Genomic DNA, 16,759 nt, shown 5'->3' on the forward strand with positions numbered 1-16,759 from the left:
ATACGAAACCTAATTAAACCGCCGTCAGCTTACACTTAATAACCAAACAGCAAGACCCAACAGACATGATTCTGTCCATGGTCTGTCTGTGGTGCTCCTGGTCTTTGTGCGAAAAAAGTTGAAGAAGCTACAAAAGAAGAAAAACAAAAGGTAGAAAAGGTTCAAGTCAGTGACCTGGAAAGCTTTGGGGAGAGAAGACTGAGCTGTGTTTGAAGGTATTCTGCTCATAAATTCTGTATCTGTCTCCAGTATAGTTCCACTTGTCTGCCTGTGGTTGCAGTGTGAGAGAAGAGTAGTGAAAAGGGTGATGGTGTGTGTGTGTTGGGGGGGGGGGGGGGGGGTGACAGAGGTTAAGAGACTGAGGCAGAGAAAGAGTTTGTGATTCTGGATGGAAAATTACTTCATTGTGGTTTGTTGAAGGTGACTTTCCTGAGTTTGTGTTTTCACATCCTCACTCAGGTGTATGAATGTTAGTCATCCCCCATCCAATTTCTCTCTTCTTGTCCGACTAATGCACCTTGAGTGATTTTGCTGAATGTAAATCCGGCACTTGAAATATGAGTGTGAAAAAATGAGTGTGCTCACCCCACAATTATTTAATCTCAAACCAAAAACAAAAGATTCAGTTGATTGGCATGCCGCAGTTTGTAGAACGAACACCTCAATTCAAGTTGCCTTTAAAGGGGAAATGCACCTGCTGATTTGGCCTTGTTTTTTGGATTACTCCTCAAGAAATGCTGGCGGCCATGAAAAGAAGACAAATGTGAGTTGGCTTGGGGGTGTGGTTTGATATTTTTCTTGGGTGTGTCCTTGCCACCACCCAGACACACCCATCTGTCAGAACCTTGCCCGCAGCTGTTTCCTCCCACTCAATCACAACAAATAAACCTCCTGCAGGTTGAGTTCAATAACTACAGGCAGATGTATGGTGAGATGCTGGAGGACGCTTTAAATAGGTCAGTAACCTACAGAGTAATATGATAAGAAGGCAATTGATGAATTTATGTAGATATTCTAAACCAAGTGTTTTGATACATTTCAAATGTAGTAACAGGTCCATGTAGAGTAAACAACCCTTTACATAATACCATAGAAGCAGTGTTCTGCTAATATAACAATGTGCATGTTTCACCTTTCATTGTCAATCCCAGCCGAAACAGATACTGTGTCCATTTTGTCTGGTGGTAATGGGGCTACCTTGGCAAACATGTCAGAGTGGTCATACCTTCCTGTGTGGTGTCCCGTATACAGCAGGAGTTCCCTGATCCTAGTGCAGAATACACAGGGTTTCTCCCTCCCCATATTGACTGATACCATTCAATTCAATAATAAAAAAGACATTACAGGTAAAAGTTGTCGAGCAAAATTTTAATGCCGAGAGTCAGGTCCCTCTCCATTCAGAGACATTAGTATCAAGCCCGTCTGTCAGTCGACTCCATCACATCATCTTGCAAGTCTCCATGTACTGGCTCCGTACATGTTTCTATGAACACACACACACACACACAATCACTGTTCTATTACCAATGGCAGTTATGATAGGTGATATCTGACACACTAACAGGTACTATGTCGAAGTTTGAACGGTCAGATAAAGCCTACCTAAATCTGTTCTCCCCATCGACGACCGTTGGTGAGCAGGCAAGAGGTGAGGCTGGAGGTGAGGTCTTTGCCAGAGCCTCATTGATGATCATAGCAGCGTAGATTCGTTCCAACATGCGGCTGACCGTTATATTTATAGGAATTCTCACAGCGAGGACATGTCTGTACGATGCTGATGAGGGTCCCCTTGTTGGTCTTCTCTATGCTGCATGTTCGGCTGCAAACTGGACATGTCTCCAACAACTGCAGCAGGCAATGTTGACTGGGGGGGGCCTATGACAGGGTGATATGAGAGAGCCAAGCCTATGTGTTCGTAGCCTCAACCCCGCAGCACACACACACACACACACACACACACACACACACACCAATTTATTAATGGACTGCAGAATGTATATTTTTTTCTCTAGCTTTGTCTGCTCTTTTCAGTATTATGTTTATCTCTGATAAGCTACCCAGGAAAGGGCTGAAAATAGCCCATATTAATAGAGTTGACGTCGGACGTCTACATACACCTAAGCCAAATACATTTAAACTCAGTTTTTCACAATTCCTGACATTTAATCCTAGTAAAAGTCCCTGTCTCAAGTCAGTTAGGATCACCACTTTATTTTAAGAATGTGAAATGTCAGAATAATAGTAGAGAGAATTATTTCTTTCAGCTTTTATTTCTTTCATCACATTCCCAGTGGGTCAGAAGTTTACATACACTCAATTAGTATTTGTTAGCATTGCCTTTAAATTGTTTAACTTGGGTCAAACGTTTCGGGTAGCCATCCACAAGCTTCCCACAATAAGTTGGGTGAATTTTGGCCCATTCCTCCTGACAGAGCTGGTGTAACGGAGTCAGGTTTGTAGGCCTCCTTGCTCACACACATTTGTTCAGTTCTGTCCACAAATATTCTATAGGATTGAGGTCAGGGCTTTGTGATGGCCACTCCAATACCTTGACTTTGTTGTCCTTAAGCCATTTTGCCACAACGTTGGAAGTATGCTTGGGGTCATTGTCCATTTGGAAGACCCATTTGCGACCAAGCTTTAACTTCCTGATTGATGTCTTGAGATGTTGCTTCAATATATCCACATAATTGCAGCAAAGCACCCCCACAACATGATGCTGCCACCCCCATGCTGCACGGCTGGGATGGTGTTCTTCGGCTTGCAAGCCTCCCCCTTTTTCCTCCAAACGTAACGATGGTCATTATGGCCAAACAGTTCTATTATTGTTTCATCAGACCAGAGGACATTTCTCCAAAAAGTACGATCTTTGTCCCCATGTGCAGTTGCAAACCGTAGTCTGGCTTTTTTATGGCGGTTTTGGAGCAGTGGCTTCTTCCTTGCTGAGCGGCCTTTCAGGTTATGTCAATATAGGACTCGTTTTGCTGTGGATATAGATACTTTTGTAGGTCCTTTGCTGTTGTTCTGGGATTGATTTGCACTTTTCGCACCAAAGTATGTTCATCTCTAGGAGGCAAAACGTATCTCCTTCCTGAGCGGTATGACGGCTGCGTGGTCCCATGGTGTTTATACTTGCGTACTATTGTTTGTACAGATGAACGTGGTATCTTCAGGCATTTGGAAATTGCTCCCAAGGATGAACCAGACTTGTGGAGGTCTACAACTTTTTTTCTGAGGTCTTGATTGATTTCTTTTGATTTTCCCATGATGTCAAGCAAAGAGGCACTGAGTTTGAAGGTAGGACTTGAAATACATCCACAGGTACACCTCCAATTGACTCAAATGATGTCAATTAGCCTATCAGAAGCTTCTAAAGCCATGACATAATTTTCTTGAATTTTCCAAGCTGTTTAAAGGCAGTCAACTTTGTGTATGTAAACTTCTGACCCACTGGAATTGTGATACAGTGAGTTATAAGTGAAATAATCTGTCTGTAAACAATTGTTGGAAAAATGACTTGTGTCATGCACAAAGTAGATGTCCTAAACGACTTGCCAAAACTATAGTTTGCTAACAACATCATTTGTGGAGTGGTTGAAAAACGACTTTTAATGACTCCAACCTAAGTGCATGTAACTTCTGACTTCAACTGTATATGTAGCCTTAGAAATAAGGTTCATGAAATCAATTACTTGCTATCATCAGATAACATTCATATGTTAGCCATTTCTGAGACTCACTTAGATAATTCATTTGATGATACATCAGTAGCAATACAAGGATATAACATCTATAGAAGAGACAGAAATGCTTATGGGGGAGGTGTTGCTGTATATATTCAGAGCCATATCCCTGTATTGCTTAGAGAAGATCTTATGTCAAGTGTTATTGAAGTGTTGTGGTTGCAGGTTCACTTGGCACATCTAAAGCCTTTTCTTTTGGGGTGTTGCTATAGGCCACCAAGTGCTAACAGTCAGTATCTAAATAATATGTGTGAAATGCTTGATAGTGTATGTGATGTAAACAGAGAGGTCAACTTTCTTGGGGACCTGAATATTGACTGGTTTTCATCAAGCTGTCCGCTCAAGAGGAAGCTTGTTACTGTAACCAGTGCCTGTAATCTGGTTCAGGTTATTAATCAACCTACCACAGTGTTTACAAACACTACAGGAACAAGATCATCCACATGTATCGATCACATTTTTACTAATACTGTAGAACTTTATTCTAAAGCTGTATCGGTACCCATTGGATGCAGTGATCACAATATAGTGGCTACATCCAGGAAAGCCAAAGTTCTAACAGCTGGGCCTAAAATTGTGTATAAGAGATCATACAAAAGATTTTGTTCTGACTCTTATGTGGATGATGTTAAAAATATTTGTTGGTCTGATGTGATTAATGAGGAGCATCCAGATGCTGCATTTGATGAATTTATGAAATTGCTTCTTCCAATTATTGATAAACTTGCATCTGTTAAGAAACTGACTGTTAGAACTGTTAACGCTCCATGGAACGATGACGATAAAAAAAGCTATATTTTTTTATAGGGGACAATGCACATTAATCAACATCAATATTACAATAATGCAACATCCATGTAAATGTGGCGGGGTTAGCCAAAAGCTAAATTTGCACCCGTAGTCTCAGGGCAGCTAAGGGCAATTACACAGCCACAACACACATACTCACTAAAACAATGCAACATACCAATACATTACATCCAATAATATATCATTCTAACGACAACAACAACACTATCATCAACTGTCGTCTTACATATGAGGAACCACAGATAACTCATGTGTACAGGTTTGGATAGATTTTAGACGTGTTTTAAATTCAATTTTAAAAGCATAATAATCAGGGCAGTTTCTCAAGTGCATGGGCATTGCATTCCAGTATATTGTAGCTCTAACAGAGAAGGCCGATCTAGCTACTGCCCTTGTTATCCTGGAGGTGCTTTCCTTGAGCATGCTATGCCGGCATAGGGGTGGAGGAGCAAGACCATGCAGGATTTTAAAGACAAGGCTTGCATCTACATACTGCTTAAAGCTATACAGACAAAATAAATGATGTTTGTAAATTATATGACAATGGTGGTAACTGTTTGGTTTGCTATCAAAAATCTTAAGTTCTTGTTTGTAGAGTGATTCAATTGGTTTCAGAATAGTAGCTCCTGCTTTTGACCAGCATGTGAGGCAATATCTCAGATGTGAGAAGATTATAGCATGCATATATACACTGCTCAAAATAATAAAGGGAACACTTAAACAACACAATGTAACTCCAAGTCAATCACACTTCTGTGAAATCAAACTGTCCACTTAGGAAGCAACACTGATTGACAATAAATTTCACATGCTGTTGTGCAAATGGAATAGACAACAGGTGGAAATTATAGGCAATTAGCAAGACACCCCCAATAAAGGAGTGGTTCTGCAGGTGGTGACCACAGACCACTTCTCAGTTCCTATGCTTCCTGGCTGATGTTTTGGTCACTTTTGAATGCTGGCGGTGCTTTCACTCTAGTGGTAGCATGAGACGGAGTCTACAACCCACACAAGTGGCTCAGGTAGTGCAGCTCATCCAGGATGGCACATCAATGTGAGCTGTGGCAAGAAGGTTTGCTGTGTCTGTCAGCGTAGTGTCCAGAGCATGGAGGCGCTACCAGGAGACAGGCCAGTACATCAGGAGACGTGGAGGAGGCCGTAGGAGGGCAACAACCCAGCAGCAGGACCGCTTCCTCCGCCTTTGTGCAAGGAGGAGCACTGCCAGAGCCCTGCAAAATGACCTCCAGCAGGCCACAAATGTGCATGTGTCTGCTCAAACGGTCAGAAACAGACTCCATGAGGGTGGTATGAGGGCCCGACGTCCACAGGTGGGGGTTGTGCTTACAGCCCAACACCGTGCAGGACGTTTGGCATTTGCCAGAGAACACCAAGATTGGCAAATTCGCCACTGGCGCCCTGTGCTCTTCACAGATGAAAGCAGGTTCCCACTGAGCACATGTGACAGACGTGACAGAGTCTGGAGACGCCGTGGAGAATGTTCAGCTGCCTGCAACATCCTCCAGCATGACCGGTTTGGCGGTGGGTCAGTCATGGTGTGGGGTGGCATTTCTTTGGGGGGCCGCACAGCCCTTCATGTGCTCGCCAGAGGTAGCCTGACTGCCATTAGGTACCGAGATGAGATCCTCAGACCCCTTGTGAGACCATATGCTGGTGCGGTTGGCCCTGGGTTCCTCCTAATGCAAGACAATGCTAGACCTCATGTGGCTGGAGTGTGTCAGCAGTTCCTGCAAGAGGAAGGCATTGATGCTATGGACTGGCTCGCCCGTTCCCCAGACCTGAATCCAATTGCGCACATCTGGGACATCATGTCTCGCTCCATCCACCAATGCCACGTTGCACCACACTGTCCAGGAGTTGGCGGATGCTTTAGTCCAGATCTGGGAGGAGATCCCTCAGGAGACCATCCGCCACCTCATCAGGAGCATGCCCAGGCGTTGTAGGGAGGTCATACAGGCACGTGGAGGCCACACACACAACTGAGCCTCATTTTGACTTGTTTTAACCTGTTAGGGCTAGGGGGCAGTATTGACACGGCCGGATAAAAAACGTACCCGATTTAATCTGGTTACCACTCCTGCCCAGTAACTAGAATATGCATATAATTATTGGCTTTGGATAGAAAACACCCTAAAGTTTCTAAAACTGTTTGAATGGTGTCTGAGTATAACAGAACTCATATGGCAGGCCAAAACCTGAGAAGATTCCATGCAGGAAGTGGCCTGTCTGACAAGTTGTGTTTCATCTTGGCTCTTTTTATTGAAGACTGAGGATCTTTGCAATAACGTGACACTTCCTACGGCTCCCATAGGCTCTCAGAGCCCGAGAAAAAGCTGAACAATATCGAGGCAGCCTCTGGCTGAAACACTTTATCGCGTTTGGCAAGTGGCCGATCAGAGTACTATGGGCTTAGGCGCGTGCCCGAGTTGACCGAATGCTTTATTTTCTTTCGTCTGTTTACCTAAACGCAGATTCCCGGTCGGAATATTATCACTTTTTTAATGAGAAAAATGGCATAAAAATTGATTTTAAACAGTGGTTGACATGCTTCGAAGTACGGTAATGGAATATTTAGAATTTTTTTGTCACGAATTGCGCCATGCTCGTCACCCTTATTTACCCTTTCGGATAGTGTCTTGAACGCACAAACAAAACGCTGCTGTTTGGATATAACAATGGATTATTTTGAACCAAACCAACATTTGTTATTGAAGTAGAAGTCCTGGGAGTGCATTCTGACGAAGACAGCAAAGGTAATAACATTTTTCTTATAGTAAATCTGACTTTGGTGAGTGCTAAACTTGCTGGGTGTCTAAATAGCTAGCCCTGTGATGGCCGGGCTATCTACTGAGAATATTGCAAAATGTGCTTTCACCGAAAAGCTATTTTAAAATCGGACATATCGAGTGCATAGAGGAGTTCTGTATCTATAATTCTTAAAATAATTGTTGTGCTTTTTGTGAACGTTTATCGTGAGTAATTTAGTAAATTCACCGGCAGTGTTCGGTGGGAATGCTAGTTCTGAACGTCACATGCTAATGTAAAAAGCTGTTTTTTGATATAAATATGAACTTGATTGAACAAAACATGCATGTATTGTATAACATAATGTCCTTGGGTTGTCATCTGATGAAGATCAAAGGTTAGTGCTACATTTAGCTGTGGTTTGGGTTTATGTGACATTATATGCTAGCTTGAAAAATGGGTGTCTGATTATTTCTGGCTGGGTACTCTGCTGACATAATCTAATGTTTTGCTTTCGTTGTAAAGCCTTTTTGAAATCGGACAGTGTGGTTAGATTAACGAGAGTCTTGTCTTTAAAATGGTGTAAAATAGTCATATGTTTGAGAAATTGAAGTAATAGCATTTCTAAGGTATTTGAATAACGCGCCACAGGATTCCACTGGCTGTTACGTAGGTGGGACGATTTGGTGCCACCTACCCTAGAGAGGTTAACCTGTTATGGATAGGGGGCAGTATTTTCACGGCCGGATAAAAAAACCCAAAAAAAAACAGATCAATTTGAGTTTTTTCCTGCAAGTTTTGTTTTCCCAGTTTATATTGAAATCACCCATGAAGATAATCTCCTTTTTATGATCACATTCTTTAAGCATGGCATTTAGATTGTCATAAAACAAGATATCAGATGTTGGTGGTCGATATAATCCAATAATAGCAAGAGACATATGAGGGGAGAGGAAGACATTCAGCCCCATACAGTCAATACCATTGGCATGTTTCCATATGATACGATTGCATTTAAAGTTATCTTTCATGTACATAAACAATACACCCCCTCTGCCCTCTCCCTTGTCCCTCGATATTAAAGGCAGAAATAGGAGAAGATTTCTTCAGCCATGTCTCAGAGAAACAGAAAACATCTAGATTAGATTAACATCTAGTTCAATAAATGAATTGAAAAACTGTATGGTTGAAAGAGATGGGGCAAAAGAGAGGCTAATAAGTCTGGCTGCACATCTGACTGGCTTACTTACTTACTGCAAATTGAGAAATGATGTGACTAAACTCAACAAAAAGAAGAAGAAACTTTATTATGAAGCCAAGGTCAATGATTTAAATTCAACTCCATCTTTCATCGAATCAGGTGGCTGATTCATCACAAAACCATTTGATGTTGCCAATTATTTTAATGATTATTTCATTGGCAAAGTGGGCAGAATTAGGCAGGAAATGCCAACAACAAACAGTGAGCAATTGGATTAATGTATAAAACAACAAGAAAATGAAAGAAATACAGTGCAAGTTTGAATTTTGTAAAGTTAGTGTGGGAGAGGTGGAAAAAATGATTGTTATCGATCAATAATGATAAACCTCCTGGCATTGACAATTTAGATGGAAAGCTACTGAGGATGGTAGGTGACTCTATAGCCACTCCTATCTGTCATATTTTTAATCTGAGTTTATAGGAAAGTCTTTGTCCTCAGGCCTGGAGGGAAGCCAAAGTAATTCCGCTATCCAAGAGTGGTAAAGCAGCCTTTTCTGGTTCTAACAGCAGACCTAAAAGCTTGCTACCAGCTCTTAGCAAACTGTTGGAAAAAATTGTGTTTGACGAAATACAATGCTATTTCTCTGTAAACAAATTAACAACAGACTTTCAGCATGCTTACAGAGAAGGGAACTCAACATGTACTGCACTAACACAAATGACTAATGATTGGTTGTATGAAATTGATAAAAATAAGATTGTGGGAGCTGTACTGTTAGATTTCAGTGCAGCCTTTGATATTATTGACCTTAACCTGTTGTTGAAAAAACGTATGTGTTATCGCTTTTCAACTTCTGCCATATTGTGGATTCAGAGCTATCTATCTAATAGAACTCAGAGGGTTTTCTTTAATGGAAGCTTCTATAATGTCAAACATGTAAAGTGTGGTGTACCACAGGGCAGCTCTCTAGGCCCTCTACTCTTTTCTATTTTTACCAATGACCTGTCACTGGCATTAAACAAAGCATGTGTGTCCGTGTATGCTGATGATTTAATCATGTACGCATCAGCAACCACAGCAAATTAAGTCATTGAAACCCTTAGGTTAACCTCTTGGGGCTAGGGGGCAGTATTGAGAATTTTGAAAAAAATATGTGCCCATTTTTAACTGCCTCCTACACCAACTCAGAAGCTAGAATATGCATATTATTGTTCAGGTTTGGATAGAAAACACTCTGAATTTTCTAAAACTGTTTGAATGGTGTCTGTAAGTATAACAGAACTCATATGGCAGTCAAAAACCTGAAACAAATTCTGACAGGAAGTGGATACCTGATGTGTTGAATTACCTTTAAGCCTATGCCATTGAAACACACAGGGGCTTATTAACCTGTTAGGGCTAGGGGGCAGTATTGACACGGCCGGATAAAAAACATACCCGATTTAATCTGGTTACCACTCCTACCCAGTAACTAGAATATGCATATACTTATTACATGTGGATAGAAAACACCCTAAAGTTTCTAAAACTGTTTGAATGGTGCCTGTGAGTATAACAGAACTCAAATGGCAGGTCAAAACCTGAGAGATTCCTTTACAGGAAGTGGCCTGTCTGACCATTTCTTGAACTTCTTTTCCATCTCTATCTTTTACTAAGGATCTCTGCTCTAACGTGACACTTCCCACGTCTTCCATAGGCGCTCAGAGCCCGGGAAAAAACAGAATGTCGTCATTCCAGCCCCAGGCTGAAACACATTATCGCCTTTCTCAAGTGGCCGATCAAGGGACTCTGGGCTTATGCGCGTGACCCGACCGCCCCCGCCTTTGTGATTTTTTTCCTCTGTTTGCCGAAAAGGAGATTCCCTGTCGGAATATTATCGCTTTTCTACGAGAAAAATGGCGTAAAAATTGATTTTAAACAGCGGTTGACATGCTTCGAAGTACGGTAATGGAATATTTAGAATTTTATTGTCACGAATTGCGCCATGTGCGCGACACTTCTTTACCATTTCGGATAGTGTCTGGAACGCACGAACAAAACGCCGCTATTCGGATATAACGATGGATTATTTTGGACCAAACCAACATTTGTTATTGAAGTAGCAGTCCTGGGTGTGCATTCTGACGAAGACAACAAAAGGTAATCAAACTTTTATAATAGTAAATATGATTATGGTGAGTGCTAAACTTGCCGGGTGTCTAAATAGCGAGCCCGTGATGCCTGGGCTATGTACTGTGAATATTGCAAAATGTGCTTTCACCAAAAAGCTATTTTAAAATCGGACATATCGAGTGCATAGAGGAGGTCTGTATCTATAATTCTTCAAATAATTGTTATGCTTTTTGTGAACGTTTATCATGAGTAATTTAGTAAAATGTTAGCGAATTCCCCGGAAGTTTGCGGGGGGTATGCTAGTTCTGAACGTCACATGCTAATGTAAAAAGCTGTTTTTTTTATATAAATATGAACTTGATTGAACAAAACATGCATGTATTGTATAACATAATGTCCTAGGGTTGTCATCTGATGAAGATCAAAGGTGAGTGCTGCATTTAGCTGTCTTCTGGGTTTTGGTGACATTATATGCTGGCTTGAAAAATGGGTATCTGATTATTTCTGGCTTGGTACTCTGCTGACATAATCTAATGTTTTGCTTTCGTTGTAAAGCCTTTTTGAAATCGGACAGTGTGGTTAGATTAACGAGAGTCTTGTCTTTAAATAGCTGTAAAATAGTCATATGTTTGAGAAATTGAAGTAATAGGATTTTTAAGGTTTTGAAAATCGCGCAACAGGCTGCAAGTGGCTGTTACGTAGGTGGGACGCAAGCGTCCCACCTAGCCCATAGAGGTTAATTGTTGAGCACTTCCTATGGCTTCCACTAGATGTCACCAGTCTTTAGAAAGTGTTTTGAGTCTTATACTGTGAGAACTGAACGAACAAGAGCCTTGGAACGGTGGTGGCCGATTAGACTCTGGCGCGCGAGTTCATGTTGGGTACTCTCGTTCCAAAACGTTTTAAAAGAGAATGCAAACGTCCGCCTTGAATATTATTCATGTTCTTGTTAAAAAAGGCACTAATGATTTATGCTATACAACGTTTGACATGTTTGAACGAACGTAAATATTTTTTTTCCCCTCGTTCATGACGAGAAGTCCGGCTGGCATAGATCATGTGCTAACAACACGGAGCTTTTTGGACATAAATTATGAGCTTTTTCGAACAAAACTACATTGTTATGGACCTGGGATTCCTGGAAGTGACATCTGATGAAGAGAATCAAAGGTAATGGATTATTTACATAGTACTTTCGATTTTAGATCTCTCCAACATGGCGGTTAGTCTATCGCAAAGCGTATTTTTCTGGGCGCAGTGCTCAGATTATTGCAAAGTGTGATTTCCCAGTAAGGTTATTTTTAAATCTGGCAATCCGGTTGCGTTCAAGAGATGTAAATCTATAATTCTTTGAATGACAATATCATATTTTACCAATGTTTTCGAATAGTTATTATTTAATTTGTTGTGCTGCTTGACTGGCGGTTATTGGAGGGAAACGATTTCCTCAACATCAACGCCATAGTAAAACGCTGTTTTTGGATATAAATATGAACTTGATAGAACAAAAAATGCATGCATTGTCTAACATAATGTCCTAGGGGTGTCATCTGATGGAGATTGTCAAAGGTTAGTGCATCATTTTAGCTGGTTTTCTGCTTTTGGTGACGCCTGTCTTTGAATTGACAAAACATTACACACAGCTATTGTCAATGTACTCTCCTAACATAATCTAACTTTATGCTTTTGCCGTAAAGCCTTTTTGAAATCGGACAACGTGGTTAGATTAAGGAGATGTTTATCTTTCAAAGGGTGTAAGATAGTTGTATGTTTGAGAAATTTGAATTATGACATTTAATTGTTTTCAAATTTGGCGCTCTTGATATTTCACCTGTTGTTGATTGGGTGTACCAGGGGTGGGACGCTTGCGTCCCACATAGCCCATAGAGGTTAACAAAAAGTTGCAGTCTGTTTTGGAATGGGTGGCCAGCAATAAACTGGTTCTGAACATCTCTAAAACTAAGAGCATCGTATTTGGTACAAATCATTCCTCTCTGGGAAATGTGGGATGCTAGTGTCCCACCCGCGGGACACACTATTCAACAGCCAGTAAAATAGCAGGGCGGCAAATTCAAAACAACAAAAATCTCATAATTCAAATTTCTCAAACATACAACTATTATATCCCATTTTAAAGATACACTTCTCGTTAATCCAACCACATTGTCTGATTTCAAAAAGGCTTTACGGCAAAAGCATAACATTAGATTATGTTAGGACAGCGCTGAGACAATAAAAACCACACAGCCATTTTCCAAGCAAGGAGAGGCGTCACAAAAACCAGATATACAGCTAAAATGAATCACTAACCTTTGATGATCTTCATCAGATGGCACTCATAGGACTTCATGTTACACAATACATGTATGTTTTGCTCGATAAAGTTCATATTTATATCCAAAAACCCCATTTTACATTGGCGTGTAATATTCAGAAATGTTTGACCTCCCAAAACTTCCGGTGAATGAGCACATCAATTTACAGAAATACTCATAATAAACGTTGATAAAATATTAAACTGTTATTCAAAGAATTATAGATACACTTCTCCTTAATGCAACCGCTGTGTCAGATTTCAAAAAAACTTTACAGCGAAAGCACACTTTGCAATAATCTGAGTACAGCGCTCAGACAACAACAACAAGCAATACAGATACCCACCATTTTGGAGTCAACTAAAATCAGAAATAGCATTATAAATATTCACTTACCTTTGATGATCTTCATCAGAATGCACTCCCAGGAATCCCAGTTCCACAATAAATGTTTGTTTTGTTCGATAAAGTCCATCATTTATGTCCAAATACTTGCTTTTTGTTCGCGCGTTTAGTCCACTACTCCAAATGCAGGAAGCGCGCGCAAAATAACATGACGGAAAGTCAAAAAAAGTTATATTTACGTTCGTAGAAACATGTCAAACGATGTATAGCATTAATCTTTAGGATGTTTTTATCATAAATCTTCAGTAATATTCCAACTGCACAATTCCAATGTCTTCAGAAATGAAAAGGAATACAGCTAACTCTCACGGGAGTGTGCGCCACTGAACTCATGTCATTCTCTCAGTCATCTGACTCCAGGAGCTCTTATTCTCTCCCCATTCACAGTAGAAGCATGAAACAACGTTCTAAAGACTGTTGACATCTAGTGGAAGCCTTGGGAAGTGCAAAATGACCCCACAGACACTGTATACTGGATAGGGAATCACTTGAAAAACTACAAATCTCAGATTTCCACACTTCCTGGTTGGATTTTTCTCAGGTTTTTGCCTGACATATGAGTTCTGTTATACTCACAGACATCATTCAAAGCCATACAAAAGTTGCTAGAAGGTAAAGGTTTATTCTAAAGCACATAGAAGATCATAGGAAATCCCAAGACATGTGTGTCTATAATACTGTAATAAGGTCATATAGTTGCTGGCACAAACTCCAAACTCTACACAGTTGTCACTGACTAGTTGGATATTCATTTCCCAACAATTTATGTACTTAAGCATTCATATAAATATATTTTTATCAGGTTTTTGCTTTGGCTGAATTCATTTTTTTATTGACATTTGTCAATAAATAAATAAAAAATAACTATAAAACTCATGAATGCAACTGTTTATGTCATATTGTTTTGTGTTCTACTTGTAGCCCTGGTTGTCCTGAAAAGAAAATGTTAACACTTAATTGTGAGGGTAAATATAAGAGCTAGACATGCAGATAAATGAAATTCAGATAAATGAAAAGCAGATTTTCTGCTGGGGTCTCGGAACTTATAGGGTTAAAATAACTACTGCTATTCTGCTGTTTAACTACCTTCAAACTACTCCACTGGATAACCAGCATCTCCAACAGCATTCTACTGTGAAACAAAATAAACCCTGACCTAAAATGGAGAGTAGGTACTGAATAATCCACATTTTTCAAGATTCAGTCAAAGCTTTTGTAAGCTACTGTAAATCTCTCTCTATAATTGGCTCAGTTTATGCATCATCCCTCCATGTAGTGTGTTAAGCAAAGGAAACAGAAATAGGACAGAGTTACTCTCATTTCTTATTTAACACTCTTTCATAAACAGCCACACACACACACACACACACACACACACACACACACACACACACCACACACACACACACAGAGCACTGATTACACTATCAATGGTGGTGATGATTAACATGGTGGAACCAACCTGATCACTGCATTCAGCTTTCAATTTCACTTCAGATATCATAAACAAAAGTCAGATAAATGAAAAGACGATTTTTGCTGGGGTCTCAGGACTGATAGGGTTAAAATACCTACTGCCATGCAGTAACTTAACTATAGTACAGTATGTACATGTACTTACTGCTGACGAACTACCTTCAAACTACTGTACTCCACTGGATAACCAGCATCTCCAACAGCATTCTACTGTGAAACAAAATAAACCCTGACCTAAAATGGAGAGTAGGTACTGAATAATCCACATTTTTCAAGATTAACTCAAAGCTTTTGTAAGATACTGTCACTCTCGCTCTATCCACTCAAAGGCCAGTTTATTAGGTACACACATCTAGTACTGGGTCGGAACCCCAATGCCTCCATAACAGCCTGAATTCATCGGGGCATGGATTATACAAAGTGTCTGAAACATTCAACAGGGATGTTGGTCCATGCTGACGCGATGACATCGCACAGTTGCTGCAGCTTGGACGGTGGTACATTCATGCTTCGAAGAGCCCATTCCATCTTAGAGATTTGGTCAGCAACAATGTTCAGATACGCTGTGGCGTTCACTCGTTGCTCAATTGCTATCAAGGGAACAGGAAAACATTCCCCACACCAGTACACCACTGCCACCAACCTGTACCGTTGACACCAGGCAGGATGGGTCTATGGACTCATGCTGCTTATGCCAAATCCTGAATCCAAAACCACGGCCACGTGACTCACTATCTGTAGAAGCGATCCATTTTCGCAAACAGGGGTGTATACCTAATAAACTGGCTAATAAGTGTACAGATGTCGGATCTTAACTTGATCACTCTTTTGTCTGGGAGAATGTTCCTGATGCATCAGGAAATTCCAATAAGCCCCGTGAGTGGAAAATGAGCAGTTCTCTTTCTGTCCATGCGGAGGCAGTCGACTCACTGGGATCAGGGCTTGCTATTATTATGTTCTCTTGCTCGTTCAAACGCTAGGCCTAGCTACTATTACTGCAACATTCAAATATACATAAATGGATCTGAAATGCAGCCATACACATCAACAAACATTGTTTTATATAGCTTAATAACATAAGATAGAAACTGGTCTCAACTAGGCTACTACATACAAGTGTCAGGTGTATCCTAAGGTTACAAATTAACAACAACATTGAGGCCTGAGGTGGTCTAGCGGTTAGAGCAACTGCCTTCACCGCGCACATATAGGCCTACCATGTCACCGTGGGTTTGATTCCAACCCATGCCCTTCTGGCACAAATAACTCAATCCCCTGATTGACTTAATATAGTTATACGTTTCAAATATGGACAGTCTAGGGTTATTTTCCCTGTTCTCTCAACACTCTAGTGTTTTTGTAAGTGACCTGGCAAATACTTTATTTCTATTGTACGGAATGCTTGTCAAATAGATAAATCGCCTTTAGTCTGTTCAAAAATAACTAAATTGTTGCGATGACAATACCAACCAGAGGCTGAACATATCTTGAAAGACTTTGGTTGCAAGCATCTTTTAGGGTGTGGTAATGAGGTGACCAATAATGGTTGCAATTGAGATGAGCTGTGAGGGTGAATTTAGCGAGTATTGATGGTTTAACGAGACAAACTTGTGATGCTTGGAGCTGAAGCGTGCTGCTCAGACCACTGCGCTACGGCAGTTCACAATGCTTCGGCAAGCCGTGAGAATACTTGATGATACTTTATGGTATGATGTCGGTTGGTTTGCAGAGCCTTCCCCAAACCATAGCCCCATAGGTATGGTACTGCATTTTAAAGCAGTCTACAAACACCGCTTCCAGCTGCCCCCAGCTGCAATTATACATTTTAAATATTAAAATCCTCCTGCTAAAGGATTATTTTCCTCCTGCGATGACATGGGTCATATTAAGATCTGACTATAACTGGCTCAGTTTGTGCATCATCCCTCCATGC

The 16,759-nt window shown here is 40.7% G+C and overlaps 1 protein-coding gene across 3 annotated transcripts in view; it reads right to left on the bottom strand.

Annotated features, from left to right (window-relative positions):
• The window catches only part of LOC106568882 (choline transporter-like protein 5-A), a 114,273-nt gene that overhangs the window by 55,007 nt on the left and 42,507 nt on the right, over window positions 1-16,759 (bottom strand). The window lies entirely within an intron of this gene.

The sequence above is a fragment of the Salmo salar genome, chromosome 14 (assembly GCF_965601325.2).
Source record: "Salmo salar chromosome 14, fSalSal1, whole genome shotgun sequence".
NCBI lineage: Eukaryota > Metazoa > Chordata > Actinopteri > Salmoniformes > Salmonidae > Salmo > Salmo salar.